We start from the raw sequence: 22,767 nt of genomic DNA on the forward strand, positions 1-22,767 counted from the left end.
GTCGTACAGTTGAATTTAGACCTGTGGTGGAATTGCTTTACTGTCAGTTGTGGGGTTAATTTAGTGTTCTATTTATAGTGTAGTGTTACATTTAAATTGATGTGTATAGTGAAGTTTTCTGTGCTTTGTTTCATGAGTGCCGTCAAGCAATACAAAGACTGGGTCGATGTATGGCTGGTGCTTGGAGATAAGTCTGTGTTTGGTTTTGTAGGGAGTAATTCTTGCAAAACTAAGCTTAGATTATAGCACGTAAAGGAAACTTCATTCGTTTATTTAGTTGGTCAGTAAAATTGAATTTAGTAATTTTCCATGGGGTTATTTAGTGAAAGTTATAAGCCAGATCATTGTTTGTGACAGACTGTTGTCCGGCTAAGCGCTTTATACCTTGCGGCTGTTAAACATAAGGCGTTTAGGGGTCTTTTGTTCCAAGTGGAGGGCTTGGGCGCTTTTATTTACTTACAAAAGCGTATTTTCTCACCGGTCTCAAAGAGTCCAACTGTTAGATGGAAGTGAGGACTTTCACGATTGACGAAAGACATTAGGAGTAATCCTTGCTCACTGAAGTCGGCAGTATTTGAGGCTGGGGTCCTATATATATTTATATTTATTTACTCGGTGCTCTGGTTCATGCTGGCGTTGGTCGCTGGGGATTTCGGTTGTGATCGATCCATATCTAAGTAAAGTTTGATCGCAGCTGGGTCTTCCGTGTGGCTGGTACTGGTGTGTCTTAGAATACTGGATATATACACGGATAGGGCGATCTACTCTCTGCTACCCTAGCCCGCGGGCAAAAGCAGAGGGGGGGATCTGACCGACACAAGCCTATAGGTTGCCTATCTCAGCTTCGCTGGCTGAACTGTACAGCTTATGGTAGGGATACACTTGTGCATATTCTGAACATTAGATCTATGGTAAGTGATGGTCTGTGTTTCAGATATGCTAGAGTAGGGAAAACGATAGGATTAGGGTAGCGTCACACACTATTTCTATGAAAGTAGGGTTCTTTTACGATTGGTCTTAAAATATAATTGGTCAATGTGTATTTATGTGGTTTAAATGGACTTTAAATGTGGTGTATACTATCTTAAACTGCTTGCTAAAACTTTGAACTCATAAAATCTCTTATTACTTAATTTACCTGAGTGTGATTAATAATTGTGGTAGCAATTTCTGATCTTTTGGTGTAGCGGCGGGATGCTAAGTGTTGCTAACTGGGTTTTCAAGGTAAATTCTATCAAATTGGCTAGGGAAACAAACTGTCTTTGGAATAAAAGGATTAGTTTGTTATAGGGTCCAGTGGCATGCGAGCGCCGTCCACTGATGGAAAGTCAAAAGCTTAGAAAAGTTAGTAGACTTACTTAGTTTTCATAAAGGTTAGCGACTACTCGGCATTTCGTTAGTACATTAGAAAGGTCGAGAAGTTATGGTCTATTAGCAGTATTGGGGAACGGGGGGTTTAACTAGGGAAAAAGGAACAAACAAAAAACAGGGTGTTAGTTCGTAGATAGATAGCCCTTCAGGCTTACTTGCTTAGGTTCCCGATAAAGTGGTTTGGTCGGGTCAGGGGTCCCATACCGCATCGCAAGCCCTTGCCCAAGCCGGGACCACTAATAAGGCGTAGCGGATGATTACTAAAATATTTTTTAATATTTATTTCATGTATGTTTCACTCACTGACTTCTATTCTAAAAATTTATTTATTACGTCATTAATTTTCTCACATATAACTTTCTAGGTCTAAATCTGATAAAATACTCTTCTATAACACTATATTATTATGCTACAATAACCTTTATTCTTCTTTAAAATATAAATAAATAAAATTTTAAATATTAGTCAAAAATACAGCTGATACTCATTAAAGGATCTAGGTTATCGCGGATCACATCGAAGGGTTCTACTTATTCACGCTAGACGATCACAAGGCCAAATTTACGGGGTATATTTAAAGGGGGGACAAGTAAGTAAGTAAATAAGTAAGGTGAGCGGAGGTTTAGTTACATTTGGTGACGTGACCAAGGGATCTAAGATGTGCTCTGTAGAACACATCTTGGATACCAAGGTTTACAAATAAATAATAGCCTTACCAGGCTACATTTGTTGCTGTGAAGACGAGTGGGTGTGCTGTATTTCTGACTTATTTCATCTCTAAATAAAACTCATATACCTAATATTTTTATTCAATCGCTATTTCATAAAAACAAAAATAACTTTATTGTTAATAAACACGTCTGTAGTATTTTCTTCCATTGTTTTTTTCTTGCCGCGTTCCGGGCGAGGTCATGCATCGATGCGGAGTCAATTGTATTTTCATTTCCTACCTCTGGATTCTGAAAAATAAAAATAATAAAATTAAAGTAACGTAGTAAACTAAGACAAATTTATTTCTAGGAAATTAGCTCATAATCGTAGTAGTTGAACTAAACATCGTCCCAATTAGGCCATTCGGTTGCGTTGCTACGTAGCAATTGTTGGCATTGGCACATCTTGACGTTCCCTTGCGCCTATGCGTAGTACTATTATTTATTCTGTGCCTTAATGTATGTTTTTCTAGCTGAGGGATAGGCGGGGCTAGTACGTAAAATACTAGGTACTTATAGAAAAAATACCCATGTACCTAAAATAAAAGGCCGGAGGCGCGGAACTGTAGCACTTTAGAAGAGTTTGCCACCTAGTGACCGGAATTGGAAACATAAGTGTGTGAACTATGTACAATAGCAATAGAATTTCATGTTAAAACAAATAGTTCTCTATATGTCTAGTACATTTTCATAGCAGGCTCTGCCATCTTCAGGGCTATTTTGAAAGCTCACATCACGTTTGCACTTCACACCGGAGATCGGATAGCTTCGATGCTGTCCTATATAGTCCATGAACACTCTTATATGTATGTTCCTGGCAGGCGTCTGTTATACAGAATTTCATTTATAGGCAGGATAACTACCTACTACTTAGGGGAGTAAGTAGGTCGCTAACATAAGTCTAGATGTAAGGTTATTTTCCTAAAATAATCCAGGATACCTAAGCCCTAGATTTAAGACCTAGTACAAGAAGATAGGCTTTAGTCTAATCGTTATGGGGGCGCGATTATTTATTGTCGCGCTGAAGTACAAAATTATAGGTGGCATTCCGCCATTTTTCTATGAATGCTGAATAGCTACACGCATGTGGTATTATGACAGGTACCTCCTTCGATGGATGGTTTGTTTGCATTTTAGTTGTCACGCTATAATCTACGTATTGTCTCACAGGATTTCATACATCATACAATAAATTGACAAAGTCTTTATACTGAATATTTTCACTATTAGAACAAATGTCTGTCTGTTAAGATATAGGTATTAATCATATTAGGACTAATTTAAGTTCATTAGCTTATAAGTCATCACACATTTTCATACTATATCAGTGGTTAACAAGCATATGTCCCGCTTGACGATAAGCGGTCACCGTAGCGTAGCCTATATCTGCCAATTATTTCAATAAATTAAATGCACTGTGCGAATTTCAACTTTCTATAGGTATATATTTTTATTGTAGTAATACAAATAAGTATGTATGTATAACAAGATTTTCAATAGGTCCATATGACATGAGTTCGTTATCTCACATGATAAGCTGTAGGCTAGTCTAAAATAGTAAGTGTAAAACCATACAATCATTATGTTCGGCAGATTGTGTACACAGCTTTTATACGGAACCCTAAACTGTCGCAATATTTCACAAGTCAGGAGTATGCCAACATACAACCTCACACAACCTCCTTCATTACAACCATGTCAAACATATCCTACGAAATATTAGCATTACCAGCATCTGGGAGGTCGTACCTCGCCATACCCTAACTCCACTACTGCTTGATCATTGTCACAATTGCTTAAATAATTTCATGAAAATTGATTGAAATATTCCAGTTAAGTAGGCATAGATAATAAGCACCATTACTACTATAAAACCATATTTTACTGAGGTTCAGAAATAGTATGTATGTAGTATGCAGTAGGTATGTAAACTTACCTAACATGACCGGGTCCAGTCTGATTGTCGGATTACTTTGTTACTGGTAGTGCAGATTAGTGAGTCCTTAGTACACTGAAAGGAAATAGTCAGACATTAGAAATTTTCATATATTATAGATAGAGTAAGAAAAGGGTTTAGTTTTAGAGTTAGGTTCTGCCAAATTGGGTTCAATATTATTTCATTTATCTACTCACAGAGGCGCGTCGCTTAATTTTGGAACTAAGACACGCCCGTGAGAAATATTGTGTCGGAAAAAACAACGCATACAGCGAAAATTACAAAAAGGAAATTAAAAATAAAAAAGTTTGAGAACCCCTGCCTTGCAGTTCATATCTACATGAGCTAGGACATAAATGAGTTAGTAATGAGTTTGCTTAGCCAATAAAATGAGGATGAGTCAGTTAAGTTTGATTTTTACCCGGTAGCTCGTGCCTCGCCGTTTTGTTCTATGCTTCGTTTCAATTTTCAAGATAAAATTCTTATTTGCCATGAGCTGTTAACTTTTAAATTTTATAATTAGAACGTGTTATTATAATAAAACATAAAGTACCTTTCATTTATATGAAGTCAGTAGATGTGTGGAGGAAAGTCCGACTTGAGGCGTGGCCTCTCGGGTAAAACCTGAAATTGTATATATGAAAAGTTTAGTTAAAATAGGGTGCATGTATGTTTAAGGAATCTTATTTATAAATATGCATCATTAAGATTGTTTATATTTATCTTGTTCATTCACAGTTAGAAAAAAAAGAGAGCTACCTTATCCATTTTTCCAAGTAATACAGTTTTCCTGCCGAATCGTTTAACTTACTAAGTAGGGTTAATTAAATCTAAGAATAGCTTTTTAATGACAAGATGTTTTGTACTTACTTGGAGATAGTGCTATGACAGGGTACAGTCCATAAAGGACACACCGGAAAATTGTCCCGTTCAGCTTGCAACTAGTTGGAATTGTTTAGGTGTTGATTACCGATTAGATATACTGAAAATTAATACATACATTGTTTAAACCCATTGTAACAAGAACAATATTTATATTAAGTCTAGATTTTCAGTCTACATAATTTTATTTAAGTGTCCAATCCAAAGTCAATCTTTATCTTTGAAAAATACAAAGTTTGTACAAGACTCAATGGTTATTTTTAAATGCCATAACATTTATTTGAAGGCCTACAAATATTACTTTCCATAATCAATAAGCTAGTGCCTCAGAAAAATAATTAAGTCATTTCATTGTTTGGAACCGCAAAAATTTTATAAATTCCAAGTACAGTTAGGTAGCCTAGGTCAAGTAAATTAATCGAAGATATATTTTTGATGTTTACTCTTTAAACGAGGTGTGTTCAGGAGTTTCGTGTTTCATGACAGAGTAATTACTTTATAAAATTAAATATAGATGAATAAAATAAAGGAAATAAAATGAAATATTCTTTGTCTTCGAGTCAGGGTAGAGTAGGGTAAAATGGGATAGGTAAACTTTTAAAATTATTATCTAGTTTCTATTTCTATTTTTATTATTTATTTTGATTACTTTTAAAAGCGTTGGCTTTCTGTAAACAATCGAGTGAAAGCGTAATTGAGGAGGAATGAACTAGTGTATGTGTATTGTGTATAAGTTAGAGGTGATGAATGCTTATAGATGTATGTTTGGTAGATTGAATGGCTGGATATGACGGATGTAAGATATGAAAGTGTGTCTCAAATGTTTTTTTTTTATGGAATGAGTGGATTGATACAGACAGACAGCGCTGGAAAGTGGTCAGAACTAGTTTGGTCGGAATTTGCGGGAACAAACAAGGGGGGGGGGGGAATTTTGGGAACACATTAGTCATAAAATTCTTATTGGTTAGGTTAAAATCCAATGGATTCGACCCATTTCAAGGGTAGTTTTTTATGATTACTACTACACAAGGTAATAAGACCCATGCGAAAACCACACACCTCATCTTGAATGGGATGTATTTGACAATCGACATATTTAAGGGCCGATATCGTCTAGTGAGAACGAGGCTCTTTTCAATAATTGTTTCCTTGTTATGTTTTCCAATATGTGGAGTTTAGTATCATCAAATCATTTCTTCATTTGATCATGATATGGTACCAACTTGAGGTACATGGTTATGTCATTTAAGGTTTGTTTTATAAAAATAAAAAAAAACACACATTTCCAAACAAATCTTAAGTCAGTATATTTTATTCAAGTATGAGACATGCGCCAAAACATGTGGCTGGAGTGATTAGGTAGAGACATTGGTTTGAGTTCCGACAATGGAGATTGATTGCTCTGGACTTACAATGAGAGCTCTAAAGGTTTCTTCGTAATTGCGTGGGAAGTTATTGTGAACTCGTTGAAATTACTACGGTAATTATTCCGGTCCAACAGTGTGGATGGAATGAATATTCACCGCGACCGGGGAATGAGCTAGCAAGAACGGGTTAGTAGGACCTATCAGATTCACAACCTGATATCCCTGGCGGTGCGTGGACTCTGGGAAAGGAGTTCTCATGGTTCATTGTCGAGACTCTGATGAGCTGATTTCAAAACTGAGTCGCTAGCAGTCGCATAGTATTGGAATACACACCACACAATTAGAAATGGGGGGGGATATTTCCGACTGATCTAGAGATATTTTTCTTTTATTCAATTTTATTGCTTCTTTTGCTAAATAAGATTGGATTTTTTTACTAACCACTTTGTATTTTGTAAAAGAAATCCAATCTGGGGGCGAGTTGTAACAGAACAAGCATCTATGACGAGGAAATGGACTCGTTATTACATATAAAACTTACGGCGAATCAACTTTTCCTTGACCAACTTTTTGGTGCATATTTCCTTCGGGATTTCATTGAATATTTTAACAAATAATATCTGCGAAGCTTTATCACATGTTTAGTTACGTCATCACTCATAAAATTCACTATTATTTGATGCACAACTTATTGGAAAAAGCTTATTTACAAACTATATTCACATGGATGGATTGTTGACATTGACAATCTGATCTGACAAACGAATGACGTTCCGATATTGCGTCTTGGTTCTAATTACAAGTCAGAGAGGTAATAATCACTAATATTGATTATTATACTTCCTGAATATATCATTCAATGTAACAATTAGGAACAAATGTGATCTTTCATTGCGAAGTTACTTACTAAATTGATTTAAACAATCTTTCACAAAATAATATTTACGTAAAAATATTTACGAAACACTCCACTATTGGACTACATAGGTAACAATATCAATAGCTCTGTCTCTCTCTAAAACACGTGCAAGCATGCAGATGTTACTACTGATAGGTAAACGATTATTTGCTGAGAGAAATGGACGTTAAATGTATAGGGTGTACGGCTTAGTAAACAAACCAGTCTCCATTATGTCCCCAGTAGGTCTCCAGTCTCCATTATGTCTCTGTTGTGTCTCCGGTATGTCTCCAGTCCCCAGTATGTCTCTGTTATGTCTCCATTATGTCTCTATTGTGTCTCCAGTATGTCTCCAGTCCCCGTTATGTCTCCAGTATGTCTCTGTTATGTCTCCATTAGGTCTCCAGTCTCCATTATGTCTCCAGTCTCCATAATGTCTCTGTTATGTCTCCATTGTGTCTCCAATATGTCTCCATTATGTCTCCATTGTGTCTCCAATATGTCTCCATTATGTCTCCATTGTGTCTCCAGTATGTCGCCAGTCTCCAGTGTGTCTCTATTATGTCTCCACTATGTCTCCATTATGTCTCTGTTATGTCTCCATTGTGTCTCTGTTATGTCTCCATTGTGTCTCCAATATGTCTCCATTATGTCTCCAGTCTCCAGTATGTCTCTGTTATGTCTCTGTTAAGTCTCCAGTATGTCTCCAGTCTCCATTATGTCCCCAGTCTCTGTTGTGTCTCCATTAGATACTATAAAAGGGTCGGAGCGAGCCGACGCGCGTCATTCTTACAATATCCACAAGACTAACAGTGTCTCTGGCTTTCGTGTGTTATACTGGTGAGTGAAGTTGTTCTGCTATTATTTCTCTGTTTGTTTCTACTTGGAAATTATTCTAAGTGATTGTAAACTTTGAAATTGTGTCTTTGTTTGATTGTGCGGGGACAATATCGTCGTACAGTTGAATTTAGACCTGTGGTGGAATTGCTTTACTGTCAGTTGTGGGGTTAATTTAGTGTTCTATTTATAGTGTAGTGTTACATTTAAATTGATGTGTATAGTGAAGTTTTCTGTGCTTTGTTTCATGAGTGCCGTCAAGCAATACAAAGACTGGGTCGATGTATGGCTGGTGCTTGGAGATAAGTCTGTGTTTGGTTTTGTAGGGAGTAATTCTTGCAAAACTAAGCTTAGATTATAGCACGTAAAGGAAACTTCATTCGTTTATTTAGTTGGTCAGTAAAATTGAATTTAGTAATTTTCCATGGGGTTATTTAGTGAAAGTTATAAGCCAGATCATTGTTTGTGACAGACTGTTGTCCGGCTAAGCGCTTTATACCTTGCGGCTGTTAAACATAAGGCGTTTAGGGGTCTTTTGTTCCAAGTGGAGGGCTTGGGCGCTTTTATTTACTTACAAAAGCGTATTTTCTCACCGGTCTCAAAGAGTCCAACTGTTAGATGGAAGTGAGGACTTTCACGATTGACGAAAGACATTAGGAGTAATCCTTGCTCACTGAAGTCGGCAGTATTTGAGGCTGGGGTCTTATATATATTTATATTTATTTACTCGGTGCTCTGGTTCATGCTGGCGTTGGTCGCTGGGGATTTCGGTTGTGATCGATCCATATCTAAGTAAAGTTTGATCGCAGCTGGGTCTTCCGTGTGGCTGGTACTGGTGTGTCTTAGAATACTGGATATATACACGGATAGGGCGATCTACTCTCTGCTACCCTAGCCCGCGGGCAAAAGCAGAGGGGGGGATCTGACCGACACAAGCCTATAGGTTGCCTATCTCAGCTTCGCTGGCTGAACTGTACAGCTTATGGTAGGGATACACTTGTGCATATTCTGAACATTAGATCTATGGTAAGTGATGGTCTGTGTTTCAGATATGCTAGAGTAGGGAAAACGATAGGATTAGGGTAGCGTCACACACTATTTCTATGAAAGTAGGGTTCTTTTACGATTGGTCTTAAAATATAATTGGTCAATGTGTATTTATGTGGTTTAAATGGACTTTAAATGTGGTGTATACTATCTTAAACTGCTTGCTAAAACTTTGAACTCATAAAATCTCTTATTACTTAATTTACCTGAGTGTGATTAATAATTGTGGTAGCAATTTCTGATCTTTTGGTGTAGCGGCGGGATGCTAAGTGTTGCTAACTGGGTTTTCAAGGTAAATTCTATCAAATTGGCTAGGGAAACAAACTGTCTTTGGAATAAAAGGATTAGTTTGTTATAGGGTCCAGTGGCATGCGAGCGCCGTCCACTGATGGAAAGTCAAAAGCTTAGAAAAGTTAGTAGACTTACTTAGTTTTCATAAAGGTTAGCGACTACTCGGCATTTCGTTAGTACATTAGAAAGGTCGAGAAGTTATGGTCTATTAGCAGTATTGGGGAACGGGGGGTTTAACTAGGGAAAAAGGAACAAACAAAAAACAGGGTGTTAGTTCGTAGATAGATAGCCCTTCAGGCTTACTTGCTTAGGTTCCCGATAAAGTGGTTTGGTCGGGTCAGGGGTCCCATACCGCATCGCAAGCCCTTGCCCAAGCCGGGACCACTAATAAGGCGTAGCGGATGATTACTAAAATATTTTTTAATATTTATTTCATGTATGTTTCACTCACTGACTTCTATTCTAAAAATTTATTTATTACGTCATTAATTTTCTCACATATAACTTTCTAGGTCTAAATCTGATAAAATACTCTTCTATAACACTATATTATTATGCTACAATAACCTTTATTCTTCTTTAAAATATAAATAAATAAAATTTTAAATATTAGTCAAAAATACAGCTGATACTCATTAAAGGATCTAGGTTATCGCGGATCACATCGAAGGGTTCTACTTATTCACGCTAGACGATCACAAGGCCAAATTTACGGGGTATATTTAAAGGGGGGACAAGTAAGTAAGTAAATAAGTAAGGTGAGCGGACATTTTAGTTACAGTATATATTGGTTGAGTAGGTATTGATCGTCCGACTGAGTCTAAAGGTTTCAATACTTACACGTTAGGCAAATTATATCAAACTAGTTTCACGAGTCTAGACATTTAAAACCGTTCAACAATCTAAAAATGTATGCCAGTTATTCTATGAATACACAGTCAGTCAAAAGTAATATGTTTACTCTTTCAGCCACGGTTAAAACAATTATTATTATAAACAAATAAATCGTTTCCATTGAGCTTTGGGAAGGTCTCGGTTGCGAAATGTTCGGTATTCCGAGCACCACCGCCGGGACGATCCATTGTTATCACTCGTAAAAGCGATGTGAATGAGGCTTTGTCTGTTCTTTGTATAGTATGGAAATATATGGAAATATTATGGGAAAATTCGAGGTCGTTATGAATTGGTTTAATCATGTTAAGATTTTTGTTTTTGTTAAGTGGTTTAAAGACTGTGAATTCATTAGCATGACAGAACTGTCCAAGCATAATAACATATGTTGGTTGCCGGTAATTACGACTGAAGCATATAGATAAAGCCACTAATCATAATATATTTCCGCGCATGGTTTGTGCATCCTAACCGTCGTTATTTTATGTAGTAGTCAGCTATACTGTCGGTTAATCTTTAGTATGACAGATTAGTTTTTATGAAGTATGTAGGCACATCAGTAATATCAGTATGCATCTTCAAAACTAAGACAATACCTACACTGCTACCAAACTTGTCATGCTAAACGTATATTACGTATCTTTATCTTTTTTGGTGACACTAATGGTTTTTTATCTTTTTCAGGTAAGTACCAAATGGAAAAGTTGGGCGAAGATTTGATTAGTAGGCATTCTTCAAGCTGTGGTATGCGAGTCAAAATTTATAATAGTTCAGCAACACCTGTTTTAGTATACATGCCCAGGTACTTAACATTATCGATAATTATTTAAAATAAAGGTCATTCAAATGCAAAATATTAATAAAAATACAGTATACATCTAGCTAATTATTGATAAACATCAACGATTAAACTGCCGGAAACAATCAAGAATTTTAGCAATAAGCAACTGGCAAAAACAATACCTTTGATATAATGCGCTAAAAGTAAGATATAAATAGCAGGATAAAGGAAGCGGAAAGATTATTGAAGAATGAGTGAAACAAGTACCATATAATCCTCATGCATGTAAGCAAAAGTATCCATACTAATATTATAAATGGAAAAGTGTAGGTATGTGTCTGTTTGTTTGTCCATCTTTCACAGCAAAACGGAGCAACGAATTGACGTAATTTTTTGAAGGGATGGAGAGTGACATAGGCTACTTTTTGTCTCTTTCTAACGCGAGCGAAGCCGCAGGCAAAATCTAGTAATTTATACTATAGCTTTGAAAAACAAACCAACCAAACCCATGGAACAGGTCAATATATTTTTCCCCTCACTAGCTCGGAAACACGTGTTTTAACCTTTAATGCCTGCAGGTAAAAACACATTTTATACCCTAGTGGATAAAGTAATTTCACCTTGAACATAGTTAAAATCCTTCAATCTAGTGATGAAAATGTTTTACCACCTGTGGAACTACTGGAAGCAGTGATAAATGCATTTTTTGCGTTGTACTTTCCTCGCTATAGGGGAAAAGTTTTGGGTTACACACGGGTGCAATAGTACATTACATCAGAGGCCGGGAAAATGAGGATTTCCGGCCAAGTGGGTATATACGGCCGAGCGAGCGTGCGAGCGAGGCCGGATAGGGATACGAGGCCGGGTATCCGTTTTCACGCCGAGGCATGTATAGTGCTTTTCTCAAACATACAATGAAATAAAAAAAAATGCTCTAAAGGACAATATTTTATAAAAAAAATTTACTTTGCAGGCCTAGGCCTAAAAAATAATATGAAATCCCTTTACAGTCCTCTCGAGTTGTTGCGCCCAAAAAGCGATACTTCCCAGCCCATTTTAAGGAACGTAAAGACAATATTTCATTGCATGTTTGAGAAAATGTATTTTACTTCTCGTGTGATGAAAAACTCGCAAAGTTCAAGATTCTATTCTCGAACAACTCGCTTCGCTCGTGGTTCAAATATAGCATCCTTTCACTTGCTCGTCTTTTTGAACCGATTTAGATTTAGTTTTTAACACTTTCGAAACCGGGCTCTACGCGGCGCTACGACATTTTCGCTACATACGGGGAAACCCATGTAATCGGCTACGCTTCTACGAGCGGTGTACCCGACAGTCGGGTTCTTGGTAGCGAAAGTGTTAACCGTCGCCTCATATCTCAAGAAGGACGGTTATCAAGTCGTCTGTATGTTTTTTTTTTTTTTTTTTTTAATGTTTGTTCCTCGATATCTCCGTCGTTACTGGACCGATTTTGAAATTTTTTTTTTAATTGAATGTATATGCATACAGATTGGTCCCATTTTTCTCAGAACCCAGTTCTGATGATGGGATCCTGGAGAAATCGAGGGAACTCCTCGAATCTGAAAGGCATACATATAGTGATTTTTCTGTTTTTAAAGGAACAGCATGCATTTAGGTACGGAACAGTGACATTTGGTGCAGTGGAACTGCTGATGATGGCCAGAATAGAACTCTTCAAATCTGAACGGCACGCTTATAGTGACTTTGGTATTTTTATAAGAACAGCATGCACTTTCATCCAGAACAGTGACATTTGGTGCAGCGGAATTGCTGATGATGGTCAGAACCGAACTCCTCAAATCTGAACGGCACGCTTATAGTGACTTTGCCATTTTTATAAGAACAGCATGCGCTTACGTCTAGAACAGTGACATTTGGTACAGTGGAACTGCTGATGGTCAGAACCGAACTCCTCAAATCTGAACGGCACGCTTATAGTGACTTTGGTATTTTTATAAGAACAGCATGCACTTGCGTCCAGAACAGTGACATTTGGTGCAGTGGAACTGCTGATGATAGTCAGAACCGTACTCCTCAAATCTGAACGGCACACTCATAAGTGACTTTGGTATTTTTGCAAGAAAAGCATGCATTTAAGTTCAGAACAGTGACATTTATTTATTTAGTTATGTTTGTTAAGCATATTGAGTTTTCAAGTCAAAGTTTGTCAAGCTTCGATTTCTTATAATATAATATCGGATTCATGAGGAATTGAGGAAACTCCTCAAACCTTAACGTTATACGTATATTCATTTATGTTGCCATCTAATAATTAAAGCATTAAAAGCAGTTTTAAAAAATACCTACACATTTCTACATAATCCAACATTCGCAAGTAACTTTCACCAGAACCCGAAAGGCGACGGTTTTTAGGGTTCCGTAGTCAACTAGGAACCCTTATAGTTTCGCCATGTCTGTCTGTCCGTCCGTCCGTCCGTCCGTCCGTCCGTCCGTCCGTCCGTCCGTCCGTCCGCGGATAATCTCAGTAACCGTTAGCACTAGAAAGCTGAAATTTGGTACCAATATGTATATCAATCACGCCAACAAAGTGCAAAAATAAAAAAATGGAAAAAAATGTTTTATTAGGGTACCCCCCCTACATGTAAAGTGGGGGCTGATATTTTTTTTCATTCCAACCCCAACGTGTGATATATTGTTGGATAGGTATTTAAAAATGAATAAAGGTTTACTAAGATCGTTTTTTGATAACATGAATATTTTCGGAAATAATCGCTCCTAAAGGAAAAAAAGTGCGTCCCCCCCCCTCTAACTTTTGAACCATTAGTTTAAAAAATATGAAAAAAATCAAGAAAGTAGAACTTTATAAAGACTTTCTAGGAAAATTGTTTTGAACTTGATAGGTTCAGTAGTTTTTGAGAAAAATACGGAAAACTACGGAACCCTACACTGAGCGTGGCCCGACACGCTCTTGGCCGGTTTTTTTTCTTAAAAATTATTTTTATCTGAAAGCTGAGTTAGTCGGGAGTGTTCTTAGCCATGTTTCATGAAAATCGGTCAACTATGTTGCAGTCGGGGGTTTTTTCAAAATTTTAATTTTGTGGTTAGGTTATATAATAAGTTACTCTAACGTAGGTACACGTCATGGAACATATTGTAATTTTGGGTTCTAGTAAGTGCATCCCCATACAATAAATGTTTAACCCCCGACGCAAAAACGATGGGGTTATAAGTTTGACGTGTCTATCTATCTGTTTCTGTTTGTCTGTCTGTGGCATCGTAGCTCCCGAACGGATGAACCGATTTAGATTTAGTTTTTTTTGTTTGAACGCTGAGTTAGTCGGGAGTGTTCTTAGCCATGTTTCATGAAAATCGGTCCACAATGTCGGGGTTTATTTAAAATTTTAATTTTGTGGTTAGGTTATCCGTGACGTACTCTACATAGTACCTAACGTATTTTAAAACAATTGAAACTCGTGGCAGAAGTTCTATTCAGTTTTGTCGTACTGAAGTCAGCATGTGGAATTGTGGACAAGCTGGGCTATAACTTGAGCGCATGAGTCATAAGTTCACCGTGAGACCTTTAGCCGTTTTCCGGTGATATTTCCAAACCTGTTCCAAAGGTTGCTCATGTCTGGGAGTAAAAATAGTAAAAGGCTGATGATTCTTTCATATTTTTACTTGCGGTTCAATGAACGAACTATTAATAAGTTTGTCATATATTATTAAATACCTATTTATACAAATTATGCCTGTTAATTTTGGAGCACAGCCAGATTATAACTAAGAAGAACGAAACATAAGATAGTTTTTATAACCAAATAATGCTCTATAATTACACTAAATCATTAAACTATATGGATAGCATATACCTAGTCTATTATACAATATCATCCCATCATGATAAGACCGCCTGTTGTTTACCTCTGTTTAATTGTTTTTGTTTCTTGTGCATTACTTCTAGACTGTGTGAAGTGTGCAATAAAGAGTATTGTATTGTAATATCAATATTCGTAAAATTATTGACCCATTCTCAATATGTTACCTGTGAGTAACTTCTAAAATTTCCAATAGGTACATAGTAACAATTCGGAGTAGGTTTGTAGTTTGTAAGTTGTCTTACAAGGAAGGTAACCACTACCATTGAATACCTACATATGTAACACTTAGTAAGTTACCGATAAAACTGTCCTCAAATGCAATTAATCCCATATCGCCGAGCGTCCGAACATGGCGGCAGCCTTGCGCGGGCGCCTTTCTAATGCCATTCCTCGGATACGCTCCGATCCACTATGTTTCATTCATTATTCAACGCGGAGGGCATAGCATAACATACATACAGGCCCTTTAGGCTACAGTCTTAAAGTGAGATCATAAAAAAAAGAATACGCACTATAATAATTACCAACACCACAGCCCCTCTAACACAACTTGCCTTGTCGCGCGCGAGTCCATACATCAAGCGCGACTTCAAGTATGGACTCGCGCGCGACAAGGCAAGTTGTGTTAGAGGGGCTGGCTGCCTTAAAAAGCTTTATTTATGTTTCTCTTAGCCGAAACACTAGTAGGTACTTTAATACTTTATAGTTTAGTTTAGTTTAGTTTATTTATTTCATAATGGTAAATTACAGTATAAATTATTCTACGTTAACCTATATGAATTTACATTATGATCGTCAATTATAATAATTTGGCATGCAAAGATACAATAATATAACGTCAATAATACTCAAAAACAATAGAAATTATTAAATTAACAATAAGTAAATGTGGTTTTCAAAACCACCGTCATTAAAAACTAAATAAATAATAAAGCACAAGTCAAATTAAAAGTCTAATAGTTAGGTATCTCATAATGATCGTCATATTAAAATGAAATTATGAGCAATTGGTAATAATAATAGTTCAAAATGTCAAGTAAATTATTACAATTTTAATTCCATATATTCATCTACCGAATATAATGGATTTTTTAATAAAAAGTTCCTCAGTTGAAGTTCAAATGCTTCGTCAGAGATTTCAGTTCTTAATTCGGCGGGTAGGCGTTCGTAATAGGTAGGGCCTATCACTCGTGGATTCTTGCATGAAAGTGCCATGCGACGCGGCACTGTTCGCAGTCTTCCCGTCGATCTTATCTATTTGCCTATAACTTCGACACGTTTGAACGTAGACAAGTTTCTTCTTACGAACATCAAAACTTGAAACATGTATAGGGAAAAGTGCGTCATTATGGAATACTTTTTAAAGAGTTCTTTGCAGTGGCACCTTTGTTCAACCCCAGCCAGTAAACGGATGGCACGTTTTTGGAGAATCAATACTCTCTTGGCATCTGTTGAATTTCCCCAAATCAGTGTACCGTATGACATCAAGGAGTGAAAGTGTGAAAAATAGACGTTTTTAAGCGACTTCCTTGATATCAAAGGTTGTAGTTTTTTCAACGCAAATATAGAACTACTCAACCTATTACAAAGCTGATCGACATGGCACTTCCAATTCAGATTCGAGTCAAGTACAAAACCCAGAAACTTTACTTTGTTACATAACGGCATTGGGCAGCTACTGATACATGGCGGTACCGTGGTGTTGCGGCCCGAGAACATCATGACATTGGATTTTGTTATGTTTAACAGTAGGCCATTTGATGAAAACCATGTCTGTAATTGGTCACAAGTTTCATTTATTCCCTCGGCCAACTGCGCGTGTGTTTTTGCCTTAACAACTACAGTGGTGTCGTCTGCAAATAACACTGAGAGTCCATTTGTGATGGCAGAGGGTAAGTCATTCACAAACAATAAAAATAGCGTATTTCCGGCCGCCGACCCTTGAGGAATGCCTAAATTAATGTAGCCAGTCTCTGAAACATGCCTCTGGCCATTTAGTGGCATCTTAACTACTTGTTGACGTTATACTACTATACTTTATAATACTGATCTTTAACAAAAGACAAAAAAAGTTATCTGTGAAGGGGGCAATGTTGTTGTTTAAAGAGAACTCAGAGAAATCTTAAAAGCATACCTACGTTTAAAACTTTTGGTTGATTTTCGCGTATTACTTATACGTTTGATTGAGACACTATTCTCGAAATACTAAATCAAAAACTTTGAAAAATATTTGACGTCTTCGGGCTGATTGTAATCGTTATGAGAGAAATGTTAAGTATAGCCGTAAATAATTTCAATAGCATGACAAACTGTTTTATAAAGTCGGTTCTTTCCATTTAAAATATGTATATTCCGGCTCAAGAATTTAATAGGTGCCTAACTAATTTCCTCGTTCCTTTCTCGAGTGGAATGCATGGTAATTTAAGAAAACCATAATGATTTAAGAAAACATGATCGTTATCTTTTAAATTTTACCGAACCAGAGCATGTTATTGTAGTTAATTGCCCCCGGCAATGTGCCGAGACGGACACGCGACTGTTACGTAACGTGGTGTATGCAATTAGATTTATGTGAATTAACGATTTGAGACGTGAATCGATACTACAAGGTGACGTTGAATGTATCCTGTTTAGGTACTTAGTATTTACCCCCTTTCGAAGCTGTGTCTTGGTGTAAGACATGCCGGCTATTATTGGAGTAAAAAATAATTCAGTGGATCTGACAGCTGCTTATTTACGTACGTAACAGTAGTTTTATGTATATGTGTAAAAAATACGCAAATTTCCGCCGCACACAAATTACCTCAAGTCGCTATATAATTTTGCCCACGTGTGCATAACGTAGATAATTGTAACTTTCAACCACATAACAATGCTAAGACAGCTGCAAACAAAGAAATTTACATCTCATTTCCACTTTCGTCTAATTTCGGAGTTGCGCAAGAGAATTAGTTTTAATAACTTCAACGGCTGTAACGCGTGTCGTAAAAATATGCTTCCGTGGTATAATCGCCTGGCCCTGGGGTAGCCAATTAGTTGTGAACTTAGTTCCAATTAACCAGTTAAATGAAAAGTTCAACTTTATATTAGTTACTTAATTGACGTACTTATGTCGTAAAAAATACAAAAATATGAAAAGAAAAAAAAAGTTTCTTAAAATTATCATACAGTATGTATATTGACTCAAAATTAATGTTTCTAAAAACTCAAGGAAATACATTTATGCGTTTGTAGTAAGAAATAATAATTAATAAAACTTAAAGCAAATTATAGAATTGAAAAGTCACGATTGGTACGGGGTACGATTTGTTAGATTAAACTCCACTACAAATAATTTGAATTTTCTTATCCTCAAATCGTTCAGAGTTACCTACGTGCCTCCAGTAGTAGTGCATGAGGCTTGCTTGTCATAGAGCGACCGATACAAAGAAGAGGCATAAAGTGCAGCGTAAGGGGAACTGGTTCCGCGGGGTCAAGAGTAGTGAAAGTCGTCCCTTGTACAGACGAGTTTAATTATACCTACTGTTGTTTAACACGGCAGGTACGCATAACTCTATAATTGCTCTACTGTATCCTGCAATGCTCTCTGATTTAATAAAGTTCGTGTCAAAACATTGAACTAGATTCCGACAGCAAAATGTTGGCCCCATTGTCATCATCATCGATTCAGATTCTGATAATGCTAGTAAATCCTGGGATTTTAGGTAAGTACTGAAAGTATACAAGGATTGGCATAATATGGTAAAGCTGATCTGCTTTTATGAAGACCACAAACATTGATTATTGTTTGACGCTAGTACCTAATGAATATCTTTGCCTTTAAAACATTTGCCTATAAGGTAATAAAAAGACCTGGAGCCCGGCCAAGCTAAGATGATAACGATTTTGATACTACAAATGGCGTGAGGGTTATTTTTAATGTCAAACTTCTATCGAATTCAATATGTATTAAATTTACATATGTAAGTAGGTGCAAAGTCTGCCCTATCAAAATATCTGTTAATTGTCTTCGCTTTATTTGCCTGTAAGGTCCTTGAAAAACGGTCTAAATTTTAGGTATCTTTAGCATACCTATCAGATGAATTTACAGAACTCCAGACTCTTTAGATTGTAATATACTTAAGTACCTAGCTATTAATTAAATTACCTATACGAGTATTGTTATACATACAACTACTTATAAAACATTAACATGAATGCTGTTAATGTTAAATAATGGCCAAGTCAAGCAAGTGACGTGACGACTTGACCACGAATCTGTCAAAACAATACCACAACGCCGGCTAAAAACAAAAGACTGACAGCTGACACGTTGACGTAACATATGGGAATCCGACCCAAGGGCAGGCGGTCACGCACAAACTGGCGGCTAATTATTGTAATTCAAGATGGCGGCGCCAAGGTCAAGTGAAACTAGTGAAAGCATGTGAAAAACAATCGATTGAGGTTTTTTACCATTGATTTTATTATAGATTGTTTTTGTCTTCCGTGGCTTTGATTGATATTTAGGTATTTGTTGATGCAAATTTTTTTTCTAGGCTACTACCTAGGAAGGAAGAATATCAGTATTAATACATTTCACCATTTTTAATCATCCTTATTATTAGAACATTATACGGCATATGCCCCCGTAAACGGATCCCCGATATTTGTGTTACGCTCTGCAATAGGTGTCTTTATTCGGGTTGCATTACAATCTATAGTAATGATTATGATTTATGCCTTTGATTGAAAGATAAGTTTGCATTTCGTAGGATGTGATAGGTATAAATTGATCTGGTTTGATTGATTCAATAAGCTTAAAGGTTGAGGTCACATATGGATTGTAGCGTTGACACAGATTAATTTGATGACTCTACTTATCGATTCGTCTGTAAATTTCAAACCGGACTAAACCTACTAGGTAGGTATCGTAAGAACTTGTTAGGTACTATTTAAGATAACTAGGTACGGTATAAAATTACACGATGTTACGTATAGTTAATAAGCGGCTATCGAGGAGTAATGTCCACGTTAACCTTTAGATCCTTCAAGTAAAGTTCATGCTGGCATCGGCACCAGTGATTGATGACATTTTGTGATCATTTTAGATGATTAGTAATACATCGCATTACATTACAGTCAGTAAACACAGATATAAGTACTTACCCCTTTAGGTAGGTATTAATAAAAGTTTGTAAGTCTCGTTTTATTAATTTATGTTTACGACATTTTCGCTACATACGGGGAAACCCATGTAATCGGCTACGCTTCTACGAGCGGTGTACCCTACTTTCATCAGTAATTTGGTATGATATTAATACTAAATCTTTCATCAGTTTTGGTAGGTACAGTCAGTATGAAAATATGGGTGCGATAACTTAAAAAATCCCATAGCACTTTGTGTCGGCGGAATAAGGTCTCGGTACATATTTTTGAGCGGATAAAATCGATACGTATTTTTGCACTTGACTGTACCTGTCAGCAGATATGAGTACCTATGTATTTTTCTAACTGAATAATGTAATTAAATAAATTCAAGTAGTAAACAAATAGATAATGTCAACAGTTGCGCCACCTTGTATTTCGCAAGTGATAATTAGTGAGAGTGCCACGGTGGTCAGATTCACATGGCTTGATATGCGCGAAGGAAAACTACTGCCTTTGCGGCTTTTGGGTTTAAACGTTTATAGCAACAGGTTTGATAACCAGGCAATATTGGCTAGTTAAGGTTGGACACGAGGTCGTTAAAAACGAGGCATAAGATTATAATTATTTATATAAGATTCTGGATATCATTAATTGAGGTACCGGCGCCTATGATGGCCCATCGTTATTTTTATTTTTTATTTTTCTTACTTAATTTTAACATAAACTTGCAAATTTTTTAATGGTAATTTTATTTGTATATTCGCAAAGTAATTTTTTAAACAGCTTAAGTGTAAGTATTAGGTCTATTAATTAGAATGTATTGTGAACCTATACAATGTATGAAGCAATTAGGCAATTACATCACAAGTTTCTTATACGAATAATGAAGGTATAAGCATAGAGCACGATTAAAATCCGATTACCGATAAAAGCGCCTGTTAATGAATCCGGTTTTGAAACTTTAAGCTTTTTTACTTCCGATCTGGGCTTCCGATAGTTAATGGAGCCGACATTTGGGTGTTACATCATCACCTCAGTCTTTATTCTTCAACACCTGGAGATAAATGATACAGGGTCATCTGGATATTGTCTAGAGTGTAATATTAATCTTTACTATAAGATACAGTGGGACAATACTGACTGCAGGGTAATTTCACCCTAGCGTAAAATTGCACAACTACTTAAAATATAGTCCCATACAACAATGGTTCACAAGTTCAAATATAATTTAGGTATCATTAAAATATGGCAATGGTCCTTTTGGATTATTCCGGGCATTTTCATCTACATAAATATTTATATAATTAGTCAGCCTTAGAACTCTAAAAACTAATGTAAAAGGCACACCTGAACGAAATATACACAGTTATTTTGTACCACAGTTGGGCTTTGGCACATGTGCCATATTTGTTATAATATAAAACAAAGAAACCATTGATACTTCTTAAACTCACTCTGCATTCAGCATTACCCCCCTGTACTCCTATTGTATGGGGGTTCGATCAATTTGAGTTTGCGTACTCTACGTAGTAAGTATCTGTTCATATATTTATGCCATGTTTAATTGCTTCATATCATGAGGCCACCTCCACATTGAACGTAGTAAACATGCCGTCACCTACTTAAACATTAGGTAATTGTTAAATAAAATCAGTATCACTTTCACAACGTGACACATGACATTACGCATGCTGCGCGCGCGTAGAAAGCCACTCCTGCAGTTTCGTTTTCACAGGCGACTGACCGCAGCACCGGTTTGATGGGCCTTGGCAATGGGATAAACTATACTAATAGCGATTATCAGATGATTATGAACTTTATTTTATTTTCAATAGGTACAATCGTATTGTATTTCAAAATTCCCTTACTATAGACTTTATCATTGTGATATACTTTTAAATTATTTAGGTTTTTAATAGAACTGTTTTTGCATGTTAGCTTTATATTGCATGCCTATCATAGGGTAGAACATAAGGACCTCCTTAAATGTAACACCACACTGGCTGTAACAAAACTATGTTCTTGCAATAAATATATTTCTATTTCTATTTCTATTTCATACTATTTATGTCGTGACGTGTTAAGAATTTCACTTCCCTCTTTTCTCCCGTGAGTATCCTAGAAGTCGATTGTGGGATGTGTTCAATTCTGGTGCCGGCGATGGTCTTTCAAAATGTAACTGAAATATAACAATTTTGTTTTATTGCTAAGATTGGCACTGAAAGTTGAGCAGTTCCATGCGCTCGGCCCACCCCTTTTGGCAATACAGGCATTAGTTTATGTACGTATGTATGTTTATTCAAATGTTCATGTGTCACAGGACTGAACCGCTAGTGGTCTAGAGATGTCTTTTGATATTTTGCCAGTCGATTTCAGTAAAGGAAAATGTCATTAGGAAACCGCGAATTAATCTCAATAGAGCCTAGTTTCCATGAAACTGGTGCTTAGTTATGTATGCCCAATCAATCCTGGGATGAATTGCCAAAGCAGATCCGGGGCCGATCTCATGGACCGTGACAAAATGCCTATTATTTATCCTTCTGAAAGGACATCGGCTCTTAAAATGGATAAAAGATGACCAAAATTAAATAATGACGATGAAATATTTAATACTTTCGTTCATTTTAGTTTTATTTATTAGTATAATTTCGTGTTATTTCTTTACCTGTTATGTATTTTACACGGCAATGAATAGATTATTTACCATAGTTCTGATTTTAAGAATAATAAATTTCGAAACATCGGAATAAATAATGGCATGTTGCC

General features: G+C 36.5%; 1 protein-coding gene and 1 long non-coding RNA gene across 2 annotated transcripts in view; one reads left to right on the forward strand and one right to left on the reverse strand.

The window, feature by feature from the left end:
* The window catches only part of LOC125229479 (DNA-directed RNA polymerase II subunit RPB1-like), an 80,404-nt gene that overhangs the window by 15,527 nt on the left and 42,110 nt on the right, over positions 1-22,767 (forward strand). The window lies entirely within an intron of this gene.
* LOC125229626 lies at positions 2,169-5,359 on the reverse strand. Its single transcript, XR_007177425.1, has 4 exons — positions 4,888-5,359; positions 4,571-4,641; positions 4,018-4,092; positions 2,169-2,330 (listed from the first exon to the last, which is right to left on the reverse strand). It is a non-coding gene; the product is annotated as an uncharacterized LOC125229626 (long non-coding RNA).

The sequence above is a fragment of the Leguminivora glycinivorella genome, chromosome 1 (assembly GCF_023078275.1).
Source record: "Leguminivora glycinivorella isolate SPB_JAAS2020 chromosome 1, LegGlyc_1.1, whole genome shotgun sequence".
NCBI lineage: Eukaryota > Metazoa > Arthropoda > Insecta > Lepidoptera > Tortricidae > Leguminivora > Leguminivora glycinivorella.